The 7,549-nt window shown below is 43.9% G+C and overlaps 1 pseudogene; it reads left to right on the forward strand.

Moving 5' to 3' along the window:
* The window catches only part of LOC141088539 (cytosol aminopeptidase-like), a 43,681-nt pseudogene extending 38,723 nt beyond the window's left edge, over positions 1-4,958 (forward strand).
* The last annotated feature ends 2,591 nt before the right edge of the window (positions 4,959-7,549 follow it).

The raw sequence follows: 7,549 nt of genomic DNA on the forward strand, positions 1-7,549 counted from the left end.
GCTTATCAGAACAGTAGGAAGTCGGCCAAGTCTTTGGTCCTGTTGCCAAGAGGCTCCCAAACAGCGGCCATTGTAGTTACTCAGCATTGGTCCTAGGTTTTCTATGGCATCTCTACTCCTGTCTGATACTTTTTATCTTGTATGTAATATGTTTCTGTAAAACTAATGATGGTGTTAATCTCGTCCTGTAAGGTTTGGCTCCACTGTGTGAAAATATGCCCAGCGGCAGAGCTAATAAGCCTGGGGATGTGGTGAAGGCCAAGAACGGGGAAGACCATCCAGGTAATCTTCACCCATTGCCGGCTGTGGTGACGGACATTATCCTGACTAGTAGGAGTTTAGTAGGGTGACGAATACAAATATCAGCTTTGCCCTAGGTTTCCTCAGCTTTTGGCTCCCTAGTAAACATGATATAAATGGAGATCTGGCCCCTGGGTTTATGCTCTTATCTCATTGTAACCCAAGGCAATGTGTAGCGGGGCCTGTGATGGGTTGGACCATTAGATGTACATGGTCAGTGTGAAGCTGGAAAGTGTTCTGTACCAACACCACCAAACAATGGAGAACCAGCTCAAAACTCGCCACCCTGAGCCATTGTTAGTAGTGCTATCCAGTTCAAAGTGGCACTGAGGAGTGGCCATACATTTGTCATGTATAGTCAATGGCGTAGCGTGTGTTGGGGGCCCCGGTAAGGCAAGTGTTTTCATTGTGCTGTGTAGTATTAGTATAGAGTCCCTTACACTAATCCAGTACTGAACCCCCAAACATATTATTGTTTTTGTTTTTTAACCCCTTACTGATATCTGTCGGCACCCTGTCTTTGATGCGAGCTCAGGAACTGAGATTGCATCTTTCCCAGCAGATGATGGCTGTGTTATTCAGCCATCATCTGCCTCTAACATCCTCGTGTAGAGCGGAGCTCTGTCCACAGGTGTTAACCTGTTAAACTTAGCTGCCAGTCTTTTGACAGCGGCATTCACAGCTCACGTCCTGAGGAGCGCGCTGTTCTAATTGGCTGTTGGCTCCAATGCGAGGTGCTCGCGGTCTCACAATGGGTTGTCATGACAGCTGGGGGTCTGCTGAAGACTCCTTATGGCTGTCATGGTGGTGCTCCAATGAGAGCGGGATTTTTTCCTATATAAAGCAACACTGGTATTGCTTAATCCTATATATCCAAGGAGGATAATGGTAGACACTTCACTATTCAATACACCACCTATATCTGTTCCTGCAATAGTCAGTAGCTGTCAGATAGGAAGAGATTCCAGCTTCATAATTAAAATATTGACTTTTTCGATGGATATATAAAAACAAATTACAATTGAAAAGACAAGGCAAGAAGCCTCCACAGAAGGGGGACACGAGCAAAATATAAACCCATCCCACAATAGTGGATAAATTGCTGTATTCAGTCCTTCAGGGTTTAGATTTATTACAGTGCAGGATCTTTCTAGAATAGACCACGATAGAGCCGGATTGTTCTCTAATGCCACCAGTTTTGTGACTATTATAGATAAAGTGCGAGTCCTATATTTCAATAGAATACAGATATCTAACCGCAAGATGAAGGGTTCTCCTCTAATAAGTATTGATCCCTTGCCCTGTACTGATCAGATCTGAACAGCAATTTAGTTTGTTTTATTTTATAGATGGCAAAGTAGTAAATCCATGACTGCTGCTGTTTCCTCACAGGTAGATAACACTGACGCGGAGGGACGGCTGCTGTTGGCGGACGCTCTGTGTTACGCACACAACTTTAATGCAAGAGCGATCGTAAATGCAGCGACATTAACAGGTATGGGAGCTGCGTACACATGATGGAAGGGGCTGGAAGAATGTACACATGGGCTCCGATTCATTAAGTGTGGGGTCTCAACGTGAGAGGCGCGCGCCACTTAGGATGCCCCAAACTCGTTATCACTGCTGTGCGGATCCATGCACCTCGCAAGAAACAGGACTGGAGTAACACTTGTAGAGTAAGAATCACCCCCCACTTTTGATGAATTTAATGGGCGGGTGTAGCCAGGCCCCATCCCCCTTCACCAGCTCAGAATAGATGATCCGTTACTGATCGGCGAGGGTCTGACCAGGGAATAACTGTCCCTGATTGAGCTTTTTTTTTTAATTCAAGTTACAAAATTGAGTGGCAGATTGGATACTTGATTACTGCTCCATACCTCCTCTTACAGGGCTGCCAGAAAAAGCCGAGTGCAGCACTGGGCAGCCCCCCATAGGATGAGCAGAGCAGCGGTCAGGTATCTGCATTGCCGCTCTATTTAACCAGAGATAAAAGTTCCAATTTTGCCGATCAATACGGTTACCGATCAGTAAGATTTCACCAGTAGACTTGGGCGACTTTGCAGAGGGAATCCGGGTTCCTGGATCACGCCTGCCCATCAGCTGATCGCCGCCGCAGCTGCATATGTCACATGCTGTGACTGACACAGGCGCGACACATGCAGCTGCAGAGCCGTTCAGCCGGTGTGATCCAGGAAGCCGGGTTCCCTCTGCAGCTTATTTGGTAAGCGCTTATAGCTTGCCGAATAAGAGGGAACCCGAACAAATTTGCTCAACTCTAATCACCAGTCCTATGGATGGGTAATAACTGGAGAACCCTTTTAATTTGGATTTCAAAAAAATATAATTAATGTATGTCGTAGAGAAATAATGTTTGTTTTTTCTTTAGCTGTATATTTTATTAGTTTTGCATTGTCTGTCTGGTGGTCTGTGCTTTATGGCGGCTGCAATTGGGTGGAATATGAATGGTGGAAGAAGTGTCAGTAGACACAACCAGCTACCAGGATGTGATTGGTGCAGATGGAGCCCGGCTTTATCCGTTTCACTTTGTGGGATTGTACTGCAGCTGTATGCAGTTATTGTATGTAGATGTCTGCCTGTGTCTTCTCACGAGGAGCGCGGCTCACCGGGAATTGTTGTGTAGGTGCAATGGACGTAGCCCTGGGATCTGCAGCCACTGGAGTCTTCACCAATTCTTCTTGGCTTTGGAATCACCTTCAAGAGGTCGGAAACATTTTACTTTCTATCTTCTTGTCATAACATGCTCTTCTGTCTGAATCATTGTTCATTTCACTTTATTCCCCCCCTTTCCTTATTCCAGTAGCTCTTTATTTGTCCACTAACATAACTGTACGAGAGATTTTTTTTTTTTTTTTGGGTTGGGAGGAGGGTGTGTTCTAGTTTTGAAAGACACCATTCACTTTTTGTACTATATTTGTCTTTTTTTTTTATTTTTTTTTTTTATAGCGCTCATTGTGCAGTAAATGACCTGGAACACAATTATTCAGGTCAGTGCAATTACAACAGTGCCAAAGCTGCATAGGTTTGGGCTCCCCCCTTTGTTTGGTCTTAAAGAAAACATTTGGAACTTTTGTAATAAATAAAAAGAATAAAAAAATTTCTTCCATTCATATAGCTGTGCAAGAGCTTGTTTTTCACATGGCGAGATTTTTTTTTCTCTTTCTTTTCCTTGACCCAATTATGGGGTCCATGCAACGTTTTGATTTTTCACTGCATTTTTTGGAGGTTATGTTGACCAAAAAAATGGTCAGTTTGGCTTTATTTTTTTGTCTTTTCCAGTATTGTAATTCTTAACATTTTTCATTGTTTTTCCTTCATTTTGCAGCAATGCCAAATAGATTCAGATCAGGAAAAGGAATTCAATTCATACTGTCAGGGTGTGTTTTTCTTTACTTGAACTTGTTCTGTATACTGCAGCAATATATAGTAAAAATTACCAGTCGCCTATTAAGATAGGGCAAGGCTGCGTAGGAGCACAAAGATGGAGGCAATGAGGGCCTTCAGAAGGTGTCTGGCTGCCAACGAAACCATCAGCACCTTCCCATTCAGCACTATTTCAGCTGTCATACAGCGATCTGAGCTAGCTCCAGTTGTTGCTACTAGAGGCAGTTGCCAGCTGTGTAACACTGCCAGCATCTGTTCTGTATGGGGGCGGCTCAGCTCCTGAGAGAACTCTGTACACCTGCACCTTTTGTGGGAAGGCACCAAGTATGTATTCTAGACCTGTGGGATGTCCTCCACATTGCTGAATTTACTGCTGATGTTTCATGTTCCTTCCAGGCCAGCGTTGTGACTGGGGATCGTGTATGGAGAATGCCTCTCTTTGATCATTACACTAAACAAGTGACTGAGTCGGCCCTCGCAGACCTTAATAATGTCGGGAAGTACAGCAGGTAATGGATGTAAATATGGTGGTTGTAGTAGGTTTCTAAAGTATCTCATAGAGCGACCCCCGCCTCTGAGACCTCCATCCATCACCAAAACGGAGATCCAGATTTGCTCATCTGTTGGAATTCCTATAGAAATGATTGGTGAGATCCTAACCACATGGGTGCACCCCTACAGGATATGTCATCAATTTCTATCATGGGAATATTATTATTATTATTGGGTTTTTTTTTTTCCTTTTTATGTGGATTTTATTAAAAAATAAACCTACAATTTCCACATCAGTAGTATACATGAGGTAATGTATCTTGCTCCACAGAAACTAATGAAAGGTTTTCTTCTCGCAGATCTGGGGGTGCGTGTACGGCCGCGGCTTTCTTGAAGGAGTTTGTCACGTCCCCGCACTGGGCTCACCTGGATATAGCCGGAGTCATGTCCAACAAGGATGAGGTCTCTTATCTGCGCAAGGGCATGTCCGGCCGCCCCACAAGGACTCTGGTAGAATTCGCCGATCGGCTGAGTAAGGACAAGAAGCCCAAATAATCCGGACATCAGTTACCGGATCTGCTTCGTCCTATGTGGACGTAATGAACTAAAGCGCAATGACCTTGCTATGCACTTATTTTTTTTACTAACACGACCAAAGCAAATCTAGAATCTGCGCCTCCATCTTCAGATGATTCTGCAATTTTAATACATCTACGTGCTGAGTGGAGAAATGTCTGAAAATAAAGAAAAAATCAAAAATTTTATCTGCCAGTCATATCTCACACATTTGTTTTATAGGTGTTGAACGCTTTAGGCACGATTCATCATTGCATTTTGGACGTGACAAATTAATCAAACTATTTGTACTTTTTTTTTTTTCCTCCAAGCGGTTTCTGATTTTTATGTCAGTGTGACTTTCCAGATGAATTAAACAGATTCATTAAATGCGACTATTTAAAAAAAAAAAAGTTGCAAAATTTGGCACAATTCTACTCTTCTAGTCCTCCCTGGAGTGAATATATCAGTTATTTGGCTGCAACTTTTCCCATTTAAGCACTCGCAGAACCAGTTAGGAAAAAGACAGCTTGAGGTTATGCTCAAAACTCGAGTCTCATGTGCCATTTTGATGAATCTAGTGCAACAAAGTCAGCAAAAACCACAAGTTGAAAGACTTAAAGGGTTCAATTCATCATGAGCTGGGTATATTTTACTATCTGCCGTGCATGTACTGTGCAAGTCATATGTGTATGGAGCTGGGCCGCAAAGTGTAAATGATTAAGTCACGGGTTTCCCTGAATCTTCTATATATCAATCTGCTCAGCTCCTGGTCACGCTACAAAGCAGTTGTGGAGTTTCTCACTCAGGATGCTGTTTTCTCTGTAGATGTAGATTTACTGAATATATTAGTGGAAGGGATCTTCCTGGCATTTGTTCTCAGTAGATTCCTTTTGTATAGTTAATGGGGACCTGTCTCCTTGGAAAACGCCACCTTCAAGTCCACACTCACTGCAGCAAAACAAATCTGCTTCTCATATCTTATATCCTCCCTGTCTCGCAACCCTAATCAGCTATTCAGTAGTTTCAGTTGTCTCTTCCATCCCCCAGCACCCCCTCTCTCTCCTCTCATATCAGCTGCAGACTTTGCTTAATTCTTCAAGCAGAAAATTAACATCTGAGAAAGCTCAGGCCTACAGCCCTTCCTCATAACTCAGCCCTCCTCCTCCAAAACCAGTGTCTCTGCCATTATAGAAGACCAACTTTCCTCTCTACTCTCCAGATCACATCTCGCCACCTGTGCACTTGACTGATCCTGTCCCACCTCATACTAAACCTCACCAGTCTTCATCCCACCTCTTCAACCTCTCACTAACAACTGGTGTCTTCCCCCTTATGCTTTATATGTACCTTGATCACGCCCACCCTTGACCCATCCTCTGTATCTAGCTATCGACTCGTATCACTTCTCCCCTATGCCTCAAAACTACTGGAACAACACGTCCATCTTGAACTGTCCTCCCACCTCTCTTCCTGCTCCCTCTTTGACCACTTATAATCTGGCTTCCAGCTGCATCATTCCACTGAAACTGCCCTGACTAAGGTCACCAATGACCTACTAACTGCCTAAGCCAAGGGACACGACTGTCCTCCTCCTAGACCTGTCCTCTGCCTTCGACACAGTGGACCACTCCCCCTTACTACAGATTCGCTCATCTCTTGGCATCACAGACTTGGCCCTATCTTGGATCTTGTCATACCTAACAGACCGGACATTGTCTCCCTCTTGCACACCACCTCATCACCCCCTATCTATAGATGTCCCCAAAGGTTCAGTTCTAGGACCCCTGCTCTTCTCAATCTACACCTTTGGTTTTCAGTATCACCTCTATGCTGATGACACACAGATCTACCTCTTTGGACCTGATGTCACCTTCTTGCTTACCAGAATCCTAACATCTGTCTATTTCATCTTTCTTCTTAGCTAAATTTCTAAAACTTAACATGAACAAAATACAATTTGTCACCTTTCCCCCATCTCTCTCAACCCGCCTCCCAACCGACCTGGCCATCAAAGTCAACGCCTGTTCACTCTCCCTAATCTCACTTGCTCGCTGCCTTGGGGTTATCCTTGACTCTCATCTCTCTTTCAAACAACATATCCAAGCCCTTTCCACTTCTTGCCAATTCCAACTCAAAAATATTTCCTGGATTCATGCATTCTTGGTTCAGGAATCTGCAAAAACAATAGTGCATGCCCCCATCATCTCCCATCTCAAAGACTACAATCTCCTGCTCTGTGACCTCCCTTCTAACACACTTGCATCCCTCAATACTATCCTAAACTCTGCTGCCCGACTAATACACCTATTCCCCCACCTCTTCTCCCTGTCAATCCCTTCACTGGCTCCTCATTGATTGACCAGAGACTCCAGTTCAAAACCACAATCATGGCATACAAAGCCATCCACAACCTGTCTCCTCCATACAGCTGTGAGTTAGTCTCCCAACATCTATTCTCACCCACCATGGGAACCTTCATAAGAAACCTAAAGACTCACCTCTTCAGACAACCTGCAGTAACCCTTGTTCCATCATACTGCTGCACAAACAGCTCTACCCTCCCTATTGTAGCCTCACACATCCCTTGTAAACAGTGATCCCTCACGGGCAGGGTCCTATCTCTCCTCCTGTACCAGTCGATGACTTGTATTCATGATTATTGTACTTTTTTTTTTTACACTCTTTTAACATGTAAGGTGTCATGGACGTAATGGTGCTAGAAGAATAATCTGCCCTTTAATAGCAATATAATGTTCCCTGTCCGCCTTATTGAACATTCAGATATAGGGAGAAAATT

This window comes from Dendrobates tinctorius, unplaced genomic scaffold (assembly GCF_039654945.1).
Source record: "Dendrobates tinctorius isolate UK_male_01 unplaced genomic scaffold, ASM3965494v1 ptg000039l, whole genome shotgun sequence".
Lineage (NCBI taxonomy): Eukaryota > Metazoa > Chordata > Amphibia > Anura > Dendrobatidae > Dendrobates > Dendrobates tinctorius.